This window comes from Colius striatus, chromosome 5, assembly GCF_028858725.1.
Source record: "Colius striatus isolate bColStr4 chromosome 5, bColStr4.1.hap1, whole genome shotgun sequence".
NCBI classification, from domain to species: Eukaryota; Metazoa; Chordata; class Aves; order Coliiformes; family Coliidae; genus Colius; species Colius striatus.
The window spans coordinates 12,210,202-12,224,536 of NC_084763.1; the positions used below are offsets into that span (position 1 = coordinate 12,210,202).

A 14,335-nucleotide genomic window follows, 5' to 3' on the forward strand; every position below is an offset into this window, starting at 1 on the left:
GTAGTTGCAGTATCTTTCTTTTCTTCCAGTTATAGTTCTTCAATTACAGAAGAAGAACAAAACATATTTAGACCTAAATAAGTGGAAATTCACACTTCTACTGTGGTAGCCATAATGTACCTGCTTACTCCCAAGATATACTTGTGGCAAGCTGCTCTCATTTTACTTCTGTATCTTTCTTCTTAGCCATGTATATTCATCTCCTGTAGAAAGCTGATCTAATCTTATGATACATTGTTGAGATTCTTATTTCAAAGAGAACATAGTTTATGTTTGAGTTGTTGAAGTAGTTTGACTTACAAAGTGGCCTGTGGAGAGTTCTCTGGAAAGGTGACTCAGCTTCATTCACAACATGGTCAACATCTCTTTTACTGTGTCATTTGCTTAAGTATATGAAAAATGTCCCAAGTTATTTAGATGTGGCATCTGGGGTTTAACGGAATGTCATGGACAAGAGGGCACTCTGTGAGTGAAAAAGATTACTGTGAATTTTGCTTAAATTTTGCTTTTTCAGAAGTTGAAAAATTATTAGGACAAATGAGGTCATTTCATATTACATTTTCATTTTTTTTTTATACTAATGGAATTAATAGCTGAAAAAAGGCTCTGAAATTGAATGCAAATGCATTTCTGTAGCTCATTCTGTGCTATAGAGACATAAATGGTCATTAGTACCCTGTATATATAGCCTAATGCTTGATTAGAATCTGCTGTTGTACATCTCATGCTCATTTTTCTTTTAATGCAGTGAGATACAAGGCATCTTTGATGTCTAAAAATGGAGAAAGTAGCATGTTGCTTTCCAGAGCCTTGGTGGGATTATGGCAAACAGTAGCTGCTCTACACTTCCAGCCTTTTTGGCATACCTTCTGTCCAGTGTCAGTAACTAATGAGCCCTGTTCCGTGTCTGTGTTTCACAAAACTGCTGCATAGGCAGCAGAATCCCAGTTACCTGTGTATGTGAACACTAGAGGCAAAGATGTATTTGTCATACTGCAGTACTTTGAGTATGCAGGCAGGATGCTTTAGCCTTCAGAGCTTCCTTTAGATCAACTAATTTAACTCGTATTTTTAGCCTCTTTTGGTAAAGTATTCATTTGAAAACTGGGGTCCTTATTACAAAATAGTTTTTGGAGAGTTCTCTGGAAGTGTGACTTGGCTTCATTCACATCCTGTTCAGGATCTCTTTTCCCTGCTATGACATTTGCCTCGGTGTATGAAAAACATCTCTTTTCATTTGGTTGCATAATGTGAGTCCAAATTTAGCACTGATTTGAACTTTCTGTGCATAGCCCCTTTTTGCCTCATTTTTCTTCCTAGAAAGCTAAAGTCTGGGCCAGGTATATCAATTTTATAGTCTTTTGCAGCAGCCCTTACTGGACTGATTGTATATCAATGCCATCATAATTAAACATAGATCACCATTCTCTAGGCAGTGGAGCATTTTCCTGATACCTGTGCATCTTTCTCTCTCTGCACAGTTACAACGACCTATCTGCCATCCTGTCAGGGAAGAGCTGCCTGCTTTTAAAATCTTGCTAGCACTTTATGTCTTCTGTTGATCAGCCTTGGGATCTCCAAAGAACTCATTGTACTGAGTTAGATACAAAGACCATATTCACATATGTATATTTTCCTTCTCACCATGATTTTCAGGAAGATCTGCCTACAAATGATGACTAGCCCAGATTTTTTTACATTATTTCTTGATGTGGACTGTCAGTTTGAACTGGGAACTTTCACACAGAGTTGATGGATAAAGAGCAAAGGACTCACAGCTTTGCAGTTTTGGGCAATCCCTGTTGAATGTAGGTATTTATTTGGACCACTGAGTAGCCCACAGGTCCTGTTTGACTTTACTCTGTGTGCTCAGAACATGAAGTAAACTACATATCTGGTACTGACCCACCCAGTCTATGTGGGACATGTAAAGGAAAGAATTGGTTTTAATTATAATTTTGACTTGTGATTTGAATTTGTTATCCTTTAAAGACAAAGAATTTTTATATTATGTTTTCCATTGCTTGGTGTAAACAAATCCGGTAAATTTAGCCTTGAGGTAGATACTACCTTCTTTTGATGCAGAGAGTCTTTGCTTTACTATAAAAAACTATACTTATAGCTTTACTGTAAAAAAGATTAAATTAAAATGCATTTTCACAGTTTTAAAATTTGAGTTCCAAGGTCACTTGTATGCACATAAAAAAACACAATGAGAAAATTCTGTTATTTTTCTTTGTTTTGTAACCTCAGAAACACTCATAAAGTGTATGAAAAGGCATGACTTTTAATTCTCTTTAAAATTGTTGTTTACTGAGAAAAACCTCTGAACTCCAGTCAAATAGTGACATACAAAGGGAATGCTGTAGGGTTATACTAAAGATCATGTTGTAAACATCTCCCTGTATACCTATTTCCTTTTTTTCCCCATTTTCCTTCTTTCTTTTGTATAACCTGTCGTCTTTATACTAAGAAATGAGTGATACTTTAATCACTCTTGTTTTAAAAAAAAGTGTGTTATCACTACATTATTGAAATAAAATTCTTAGTGCAGAGTGGTACATTATTTTCTGCTCTGGGCTAACGCACAGTGTCCGAGTGTATGAGGGACACACAGCAAAGAGTGTTCCATTTTACGGTGTACACAATGATGCTCTCAGTTGCTTGAATTTTTTGGGGCATAGTGTAGTAAATGTCAAGAGCCTTTGAAACATTTGAAGCAGATGTTCTACTGCCAAACTGAAGCATTTGAACTCAAAATGAAACAGTTCCCTTAAACCTTGACATTAAGTCTTAACAGTTTCACTTCCCAATTGGATGTGGTATGAAGAAGATAAATAATAGAACTGTAGCAGGATAAAATATTTATTCTCCCATGAGGTGGGGAAGAAAAACATGTTTAGCATTTGCTTTGCAATTTTATTTGTTCTGGCTCATTTCCCTCTTATGCTCACATATATACAGTTCCAGGCACATGTTAAAAGCAGTAACAAGGGCTTGGCTGGGGCCCGCTGTCCTTCCTCTCCCCTTCCATTTCGTTCTGAGTTTCTCTCACAACTTCCCCTAAACTCCCTCTCTGTCCCTATATTCCTTTTGGGAGACATTCATCAAAATGTTCTCACTTGGCCAAAATCTGCCTACTTAATCAAACCGATCAATTCCTATGGAAATCGGTGTCAGCCTTTTCAAATGGGAGTGCCGTATTTAAACACCTCAATAAAAATGGCTTGAATTTCCCAGGCTCTCAGTGCCTTCTGCTGCCACTGATGTTGAGAACAGCTGCCACTGATGTTGGAATGTAAGAGGTCACAGCACTGAAAATATTTTTATTAGGTGTCCACCTTCACTTTGGAAATGTCAGGCTCCATTTCCTATTCGTCTTCTGAACTTACTCTCATAAAATGAGAGTTTCTGTCTCACATCTTAGTTTTTATACTGTCTGAATCCAAGTATCTCATCCTATATACATTAGTGTTATGGGCTTTGCTACCTGACTGATAGGGTCATGTTTGAAACACTCAGAAACAAATAAGCTACTCCTCTCACTATTACAAAACTGATGGCACTAGTTAGGGGCCCTTCTCCACGAGTTGTACTCCTGCTGTACTGTGCACTTTTGGATCAGAGCTGCCTTTCTCCCATGCCTTCCCATGGTGAGTCAGGCCCTCTCTGCTTGAGCAATGCTGGGGGAAGATGTGGAAGTGGGCTACAATCTCTTTTCTCTTAGCTGATAGCAGTCCTTCCTCCTGTGGCCGCTTATCTTTTTCTGTGAATCTGTTTGGGAAGCATACAGGTTTGAGACAGTGGGAGAAAAAGTCAGTGGATAGTGTTTTTCTTTCTCTTCTTTTAGTACTGAGAAAAGGTGTCACGGGCAATGTGGAAATTATTATCCCTGTAGCAATGAAGCAAGAACTTTTAAGAAAGAAGTGGAATTTTGTTCAATAGGCAATGCTTATACACACACATATAGACTGATGGATAAATTATCTGTGCTTCCTGAATGATTCCTGTCATTTGAGTTAAACATCAGAAGACACACCTTTTCTCTCTTGGGGGAAAAGATTGATAAAAGGTTCAGCATCAAATTTAATGTATAAATTAACAGTATGATCGCTCTGTAAGCTTTATACAAATATCGTGCTTGAAAGCAATGTGTACTCTTTTAAGGAAAACTAGGCATGAACATACATCATTAGCATGGTACAGCATGTCTAGTATTTGTTGATTATGGGTGGGGTATTTTTGTTCTATAATAAGATCTGTGTAGTGAAATTGGCAAGAAAACAGTACCATGTACTTGAGTAGATCTTGGAGCCAGAATATACAAGCTCACTTTCAGTGGTAACCTTATAAAGCAATGCTTTTAAGTGAGGGTGCAGTACTTAACACGGCCTTTATAACATCTTGTACCGTGATTCTGTATTGCTTGCTCAATTACGGTTTCATCTGTGCTGTTCCATCTTTTAATAATCTAGCTGCTTCATTTGAATTCCTACTACAACCTTGTTATAAGGAAGCAAATGTTTTCTGTACAGGCTGCAAAGTAACTAATAGCTTCTTCAGATCGTCCTCTGTTTAACCCCTTGTAGAATAAAAACTTCCCATGAGCTTTATACGTTCATCTGTTTGAAGGCTTAGTTTGTCTGACATTTTACAATTGCTATCTAGAAAGGTCTTTCATGGCGTAAGTATAAAAGCTCTATTCAACATATGCCTTTATAAGCATGGAGTAGTGTTGTGGAATTCTGTCAGACTGCTTGCTTTCTGTATTTTCAGTGGCCTTAGAAGCAAAAAACAACAGCAATTGTGGAACAGTTTTGATTTTTACTTGGGAGTGTAGAATGTGAAGAAAACTTATTTGTGTTTTATGGATGAGCAACTTGATTCATGGGATCATCACAGTTTAAAAATAAGATAGGACATAAACAGGAGAGATGTACACACTCATGACACAGGATAAATATTTATATATTTATGTATTTGCATTCATACTTGTATACATAATAAAAATAAATCTTGTTCATTTATGGGATTATTATAGGATTACCTACGTGAAGTTAATTGAGAGGCAATTGCTGTTTGGGATGGCTATAGCTAAACTAAGATATACATATATATATGTATAAACACCTATAGATGTACCTATATAGATATATTTAGATATTTTGCTGTAGCAATAGTAAACACTTATATCCATGTTATTGCCATCATTATCAGACCTACCTTTTTTTCCTATGACCTTTTACTCAATATCAAAAGGTTCTACGGAGTGAGTAAATAAAAACTATACTTACTGTGTAAACACAGAAGCTGAGGCAGAAATGAAGTAACTTGTCCCAAATCAGTTACCAGGCTAGCAAAAGTCTGGTTAGAACTACCCAAAAATTCACCAGTCTTCTTTCATGGTTTTTTCTGTTAGACAGAACTGCATCTCATTTGATATTTCAAGAACAAGTTCATATTCCTTGTGTTTGTTACAGAGGTTGCTTAGCCTAAGGGTATGTTCCAGTTAGAACATGTTCAAATGCAATTATGTTTCCACCATGAGGACAGTCAGTGGAACCGGTTTCCTGGAGGTTTATGCAGCCTCCATCCTCAGAGACTTTCAAAACTTGATTCAATAAAACCCCAAGTAACCCATTCTGATCTCATAGGTGACCCAGCAGGAGGGTGGACTCCAGTCCTTCCTTTTCAACCTAACTTATCCAATGATCCTATGATCAGAGTTGCAGATAAATAAAATGTCTCACTCTCTTCAATTCTGCTGTTGGGTGGAACAACAGAGGGAATAATGACTGCAGAGCAAACCCTGTGGCTCTTCTGGTCGTATAATTTCAAGGGAAGGCGATGTCAATAGCAGTGGCTGATGGTAGCCATGTTTTCCAAATTGGTGCAGAGTGGCAAAGAAAACAAGATGATGTGCACCATCAAAGGCATTGCTAGGAGGGAAAAATAGGTGGGAATATTGGCCAACTGGGAAAAGGAGACAGGCGGACAGAGGAGTCTTCCCACCCTTTCGTAGTATAGAAAGAGTCATCATATATGCTGTATTAAAAAAAAAAATCTTTGGATATTCTCTTCAGTCACTAATGATATCTATTATGCCTCTGGCTGAAAACATGTAGCAACTGTGATCTGAGGAAAAACTGCCTAAAACTCTTCAAGATTGTTTTTAAAGTAAAGTTTTAGCCTTTGCTGTTTCCATGACAATGCTTCAGTAATACATTTTTGAATGGAGACTTTATAGGGAACAAATGGGAAATAAGAAAGTTACTCCAGCCCTTTGGAAAAAAAGGTGCAATAAAGATCAGGAGTTACTTGAGGTGTGAGCCAGACCTCTGCTCCAGCATAGTTGTGATTTAATTGTGCATCTTGGCTCGGTGTACAATGGTGTGAAAGCCATTAGTATGGCAGAGGCGGATGCTGCAGACCTGCTGTGCTTTTACTCTGCAATGAGAAAAGGCTGTATAATGTAATGCTGCAGTTTGTATGTGACAGCTCTGGTTTTTGATAGCTTTGAACTGCAGATAGGGAGATGTGGTGGAACAGAGAAGGGAACAGCAAACAGTGCTGGCACTGTAATGTGCAGGTGGTTTGGAGGCTGAACCCTGGGTGAGCATGGAGCCTCTAGGAACTAGAGTCTCCAACACCCTTTTTCAATAGAGCTATAGTAGTTATGTGCCAGGGTTGATCGTTTCAGTGTTTTATCTGTAGCAACATATCACCTAAGGTGTGCAATTGTACAGAAACTGAACCATTTCATAGAATCATAGAATAGTAGGATTGGAAGGGACCTTTAGAGATCTACTCCAACCCCCCTGCAGAAGCAGGTCCATCTAGATCAAGTCACACAGGAACATGTCCAGGAAATAATGTTTCTCTGTGATACTACTTTTTCAATTACATAGCACATGTTGCCATAAAACATAAAGGAAACTAAAATGGAAGTTGGTTTAAAAGTCAAAACAGTTAAGTCTGAAAAAATAGCATTAACAATTGTTTTTAAATTACTGTAACTTTTGCTTTCTGTTTTTGTTTTAAACTTACCTTGTTCTTTGACATGAAGTGTTATAGCTAGTTTTGCTTTTGATGAATAAACATCTTCTGTAGGAAAAACAAAAAATAAATCAGTCCTAGGAGCTCCCGATGATTCTCCTTTTGAATAGCTGTATCAGATGACAGCTGTTGTACTCCTAAACATAAGTGCAAAAATAGGGAATCAACTAGGACTAGCAGAAAAAACCCTACCCAACTGGATCTACACAGCTCCTGTTAAGGTTTTGAAAAAGAGAAGAAAAAAAAACTTAGCTGCTTTTCAGCCATTGCATTAGTATGCATTTTTCTCTCAGCTTGGTATCTTGTGTGTTCAAATGTGTTTTGCTATGAAGTACCATTTTACAATTGTAACTGTCTTTTTTGATTCAGCTTACAGTATTTCAAACAGAGTGAGTATAGAACTCTGCTAGTATAGATCCATTTTCTCAATAGTTACAGTAAAGGTTTTTAGAAAAGTAAGAAAGTAGAGCTTGAAAGCAGAAGTCCATTTTTTAAAAAAGCCAACAACCTCTAGACCTTGTCCATGGTGATTCACCAGGGCTCAGCAGGATGCACCCACTTTGGCGTAGGAGGAAGTTCAGTTTCCAAACAGCCTAAGTCCTAGAGTTCCCTGAACAGGCACGGCCAATTTTATGAATTGTATGTGGTTTTAATGTTGAGGACTACTGTCTTCTAGGGACTGAGGTGAGAATACCACAGGCTTTCCACTGGAGACATCAGATTGGATGTCAACTTTTCAATCAGTTAGGGGTGACTGTATAAAGCTGCAGCTGAAGAAATGATTGTTCTCAAAGTGGTTATATTTTCTCCCAGTGTAGCTGGTCTGAAAATTTTCTTTTCCAAATATACTTCCTAATTTCCAGTAGACTTTCTTTTTTTTTTTTTTTTTCCTCATAGCCTACCCCTTTCCTTACATACATTTTCCCAGTTTCATTTTTTCCTCTTTTGACATGCATCATGTTTTAAAATACATTTAAGATGCATTAATTTTCTCCTCGCTGTCATTTTCCATAATTTTATTAGATTTTGAACAAAAGTGCAAGGCCTTCAGCTGCTGACCTGGTGGGAAATACAAAGATATGGATGAGCCAAACATCATTAAAGTCCTTCTAACTAAAATTAGAGAATGCCACACAAGTTTTGTACTCTGATAAATAAAATAAGACCTGTCATTTTGAGGGAAAAAAAAAAAAGACATGTAGACTTTATCCAAAATCTGTGCAGCCTGGTACAATTAATTAAATATACTGTATTGCAAGATGAAATAAAAAGTGCCCAGGACCTTTGACTTTATCTGATAGACTTACATGACTGAAGTGTTTTAGGAATAGCTAAATTTTTAATCAGTCAAGCCAATAATGTTGTCTGTGTAGTTATGGCAAACAACAGAATGAAATGTTAGAAGCTTGGGTATGAAAACATTAAATTGAAACCGGAATATTTGTCAAGGAGTATAGGAACTATACTGTTTAAACAGGAAAGGAAAAGAGCCAAAGATAAACATTTATCAGGCTCTTCAGAGAGTAATATTTTGTGGGAGAATGTTATATCACTGTACTGTAAAATCCTAAAGACTGTAGAGGGGTCATCCAGGTCCTTGGAACTTTTTCCGCATAATAAAGAGGCATAATTCTGTATACTGGGAATGTTGGGAAGTCCTTTCTCTGAAATGATAATACAAAAGGCTAAAGCTTACAGTTTCAATTACTTATGTAAGGCAGTATGCTTTTCTTAAACACATCTCACTATGTATTTGTATTCTTAGTATCCAAGTAAATCTGCAAATATAACTTATAAACAAATTATTTCATCCAATGTTGTAATGTCATTGTCAGAGTCCTGATTGAATCGATTTAGACAGTCAATCAAGTCTGAGCTTTTAATCTCAGAGCCAGCTTTATGTTCCACCAGGAGAGAAGTATATAGTAGTGAGATCATTCATGATACTCTTTTCAGCCTCCGGGGAAGAGTATGCATATAGATTTGCAGTCTGTACTGAAGTTATAGTCATAAATAGTCCTTCATGATCCAGGAAGAAATTATTAAATGATTTATATATTTTTGTAATTCATTAAATGTGTGTATCAAAGCAGATTCGTTATTTAATGTGACAGGTACATTTTATTAAGATGGTTTATAAATGTAATCATTAGATCTAATTATATTCCAAAAAAGCATTTGAGTCTTCACAAAACTTTTGTCAGTGGTGCAAAAGTCACTGTTGTGGAAGGATTTGTCATCAAGATTTGATGGTAATCTACAAATCTAAAAGTAACTCAGGACATGAAATTTCTTGGTTTCTGTGTCAGTTCTGTGTATTGCTTATGAGTTGTATTATGTTTTGATTGTGAGAGTCACTGGGCATCTGACCCATAGTGAATGAACTGATTTGTTTTTCAGAGCGAATAATGAGAAAAGAATGTGTAAAGAGTATTTCAAACTCAAATTTGGATGTCCAGACTTTTATTTATTTAAGAACTCTAATATTTTACTCTGACAGATTTAATTGCATTTAATTTACTACTGGATTTTTCTCTGGTGATACAAGAACAATCCTAAAAGAAGGCCTGCCTCTCTCTTGGACCAGTCACGAGATTATTTTGTAATCACTGTTTTACTGAGAACCATGGAAGCACCATGTGTGTGAAGCCAATGGAATTAGGCACAGGAAAGATCCACCATGCACATAGATACATTTTGCTAGTCTGTGAATCTCTTTATTCATTGCAGACTACAGCTGCATAAAGCCGCGTGGAGCAACTGATGATGCTTCCATGTCTAACATAAATTCTAGGGGAAAAAAACCCATTCAGAACACATTTACATCAAGTTTTTTGCATGTGTAAATCTGAGCAGCCCCAAAGCTGCTCCATCAATAAAGAGGATCAGAAATTCAGTTCTGTGCCACTCCCTACTGAAGTCAGTCTTATTTTTGACTGCAGCTCAAAACGATAAGCCTTTTGAATTCTGAAGAGTAGTTATTATATGAGAACAAAGTGTAATGGAATACAATCAAATGAAACAGATTGCAGCTCTTAATTTACTAAGATTAAAACTGTCCCAATATGAAACACACACGAATGTGTTGTAAATTCAGGATAATTTGAATCATGAAATTAATCCAAGCCAGGAACAGTTGACTCAAATGTTTCTTGTAATTAATGCAAGCAAGACACTGTTAATTTGAAAAATAATAATAAAAGAAAAATTACTGCACACCCCCTAATCCTCCTTCATATGCTGAAAATGCAGCAACATTTTCCTTTGACTATTGTTCTCTGTATCTTTTGTGGTGTTTTCTTCCAGTTGACAAACAGGGCATTTGGGTTGACAGATTTTTAATAACCTTTCCATCTCACATAAAAGTCATATCACATGGAGACATGGAAAAAAAATGATCTTTGTAATTGCTTCACAGGCTAAGCTTGGCTTTACTTGAAAGTGTTGCCAGCATAGTTCTATTGGTTAGATGTGTGGGAAAAATCACAGCTCAACTGACATAGCCATATTGGCAGAAGCTCTACTGTAAACAGTTGTATGGGAACTCAAATAGCCAGCAAAATATCTTCTCTAGCAGCATAATCTGTTCTTCCACCAGGAAAACTGTCTTCCCTGGTCAACCTATACCTCTGCTATTTGGATAATCTTGGATTTGTTTCTGAAGCTGTTGGTAGAAGTGTTAGGATGTATATTGTTTGTTTTGCTTCTGAGGAATGAGAAAACAAGTAGGTGATCAGATGTGCTTTCAGTGGTATTGTTGGTTTCTAGTGTGGCAGTGCCAGAGACTCCTCTCATACATTGATAACAGACAGGACCTACCCCAAGGGGACGGAGATTCACAGTCTAAACAGGAGCAAGATACTCTTTCAGAAAAAGAAAGTCTACTGAGACCTTTAGTCATTCTAGGATGAAGTTAAATGATTACTCATTGGAAACCTCCTTTTAACTAAGATGCATATTCTTGTAGAAAATCTGAAAATATTAGCTGAGAAATATTTTAAAAGAATTTTGAAGTGAGTTTTCCTCTAGATTTTTCTTGTCATCTTGACCACTAAGTGTTCATAGCTCCATTTATCTTAATAAACATCAATCATTCTAGGCTCTCCTACCAATTTGGACTACTACATAAACTGTTGGTTGTGCTTGCTAAAAACCCCAAACCCCAAAACTGTACAAAGTTTATCCCAAAGCAGAAGAGAGAAGCTGTGTTAGATGAGAATTCTTTTGCTTAGCAGCTGATAAGCCATTTGCTTAAACATATTTTTGTTTAATATATCTTGAAAGGGTGGTTGATATAACAAATGAAAGAAGAAAACTTTTTTATTTATTAAAGTGTTAACATCTTAAATTCATATAAATCTTCATATAAATAAGTGAAAACCAGAAAGAGGTTAGAACATCCATTCATCCTTAAATCAATCTTTGCGAGGTTGGGTCAGTTACCATCCAGCAGCTACTAGTGCTTCAGATTAACAACAAATAAGTGAAAAAAGTTTGAGATTTTTTTTTCAGAAAGGTTCCTAAATAGTGAAATTATGTGTATCCCTATGGCCATTAGTATCCTGACAGTAGGGTTGCCAAAGGAACAGATTTATACCTCCATCCTGGATGTAGAGCTAGATTGATGGTAGCGAATCTATGGGGGAAGGTCTTTTCTGAAGTACCTTCTGTAGGCAGAAATCAGACTTTAATTTTATGCTATATTAATCTTCTTTCATGAATAGTTGCTTAAAAAAAGGAGAAAGATTGTGTTTCACATTGCACAATAATATTATGCCTTATGGAGAACAAAGCAATATGAATGTGTTCTTTTGTGTACTGAAAACACACAGGCAAGATAAGTATTTTTTAGATGACAGTGTCCAGTTCATTCTGATTAGAAAGTCTGCAGTAGAACTCAGTTATGTAGAATATTTATGACCTTAGCCTATTCCTTCAGCTTTATTAGTTTATGTGACTTAGATTTTTAAAGGTAATCATATGTTCTGTGCAGCTAGAATGTATCCCTTTTTTCACTGTTTCCTCTATTTTATGTTTAACCTTTAATTTTAATATTTGTAATTGAGAGCAATGTACTGAGAGCAATAAATAAAAATTACTCGATGGTGGAAATGGATCTAAAAAGCAAAATATCTTTCAGGTATCAGCATTCTTGTATTTGTTTAAAGCTTAGACATTTCCTTTTAACCATCTTGGGGGTTTTTTTTGAACATTTTTAAAAACTTCATCAGATTGTTCCAATAGTAGGAATGTACAATACTGTAGTATCTGTGGACCCTACATATGGTCATAAAACATTAATGAAGTCAAATGAAAGCCAAGTGTGGCAAAAATAAGAGAGAAGGTAGCCCTGTGAAATTGAAGGATCATCATGTGACATCATATCAGTACCTGCAGAGGAACCAATCCTGCTTGAGACTGAATGTCTTCCATGCTCCTACCAGGAGGTAGGTGTTACCTCTTGGAGACAAAAGCTGTTAGAGAGAATGGCTGCAATCCCTATGTGTTGTAAATAAAGGTTAAAGATTATACTAGGAAAAGTCCAACCTCCTGTAAAAAAAAACACTGCAAAACTATTTTTTCATGATCTAAGCTTTTTTATTGTCTACCCTTCTGTGAATTCCCAGAAGCACTGAATGTGCCTCACATCCATGTAGATCATGTGTTGGTTTTGGCAGGTGCACCCAGAGGTATATTAAGCTCCTTGGTATAGTTGGGTCTGCTGCTGAAGTCCCACGTGCCCCAGAGCATGCCGTCCAGCTCTGCTGAGGCTTGTACTTGCAGGCAGTCTCTCTGTAGTGTCAATGAATTTGATTTTGAGAATAGCACTGAAGATGCAACATGGATTTATTTATTTATTGTTTGTGATCTGAATGGCGGTCCTGTGTTACTCTGGGGCTTGCAGACCAGAGTGGAGCCTGGATGCACCAGTATTGTAGTTATGGAGTGACAGTAGCAAAATTAAGGAACCTTGACTCCTGATGTGTTGTACTTGTGTTTAGCGTAGAATGAGGATCAGATCAAATATATTTAATGGGAAGGTTAAATATCAGATAGATATCTGTAAAAGGTGTAATTTGGAACAATATGTTAACATTTATAATGTAAAAGTTATGTTTTTAGAAGTCTATTCCTTTGTCATTCTGAGATGAAAACAGCCGTATTTGAAGGAAGGAGTTGTTTTAGTCTTCCTTCTCAACTGGTAAAAAAGTCACCCATCTATCTTAATAAAAGCTAGCAGTTTTTTTCAGATTCCTCTGGAAAATGTTCTAAAGTTCTAAAACCTTCTGTAGAATTTCTCACTAACTGATGAGTTTATCTTTATGCATCATCTTCATAATTTTCTTTTTCATGTATCTGTATTTTACATGGCCATCATTCTAATAGAAAGAAGAAAATATGAGACTGAGGAGATAATTAGCTTGTAAAAGTTAGTTTTATTTGATGAAATGATGTCTTTTTGTTGTTTGTTGACTGTCATGAAGTTGAACCAATTTTCAGTGGCAGAGGAGAATCTGGTGCAGAATTCCAGTCATGTAGTCTTTATAAAATGACAAGATCTAATGATAATGCTACTGAAGGTTCTTTCCAGATATCTTTTTCCATTTGAAAATAATTTTGAGTAAGTTTTGGGAATCATTGTATTGCAGCCTTTAATCATAAGCATGCCATCTCATGCAGACATGGCTGAATGACATTAAAAAGCCCCTTCTTTCTTATGAATCCATTATCATTCCACAGGGAAACAAAATGATTCATTTAATCTTGAGTGATATCATAGCATATGTGGTAAACAGCTAGACTTGGATGATGTGCTACTTTGTGGCATCAGTGGGAGCTGTATCATTGTATGTAAACACTTGAAAGAAAAGACCAGAAAAAATCACAAAAGGCAGGATTAAAACATAGCTATTGTTGTCTGGCTTAAGATCATAAAAGGAAGGAAGTTCATAGTTAAAGATCCAAACCTCAAGTATCTGGGCACATTGCTGTGCCAGCCTTAATTTTACATAACTGTACCCTGTTATGAGTAGACATTGGTGGTTTGATCCTGAATGATGAGTTACATTGCTCTTAGCAGCTAAAACCAGAAAAATAATTTTATTTTACTGCTTGCCTTTGTTCGGTGAATAGACATTTTGGAACAGTAGTAATTGTTTTCTTTATGTTTCTTGCCAATTGAAGTAAAACAAATCCCTAATAAATAGTGTGGATGTTTGTGTTTTATTTTTTTTTTAGTTATCCTTAAAACTCTGCTATGCAGCATTCTGTTAAAATA

At 36.3% G+C, this 14,335-nt stretch overlaps 1 protein-coding gene across 1 annotated transcript in view; it reads left to right on the top strand.

The window, feature by feature from the left end:
- SUGCT (succinyl-CoA:glutarate-CoA transferase) overlaps positions 1-14,335 on the top strand; it is a 325,436-nt gene that overhangs the window by 99,182 nt on the left and 211,919 nt on the right. The window lies entirely within an intron of this gene.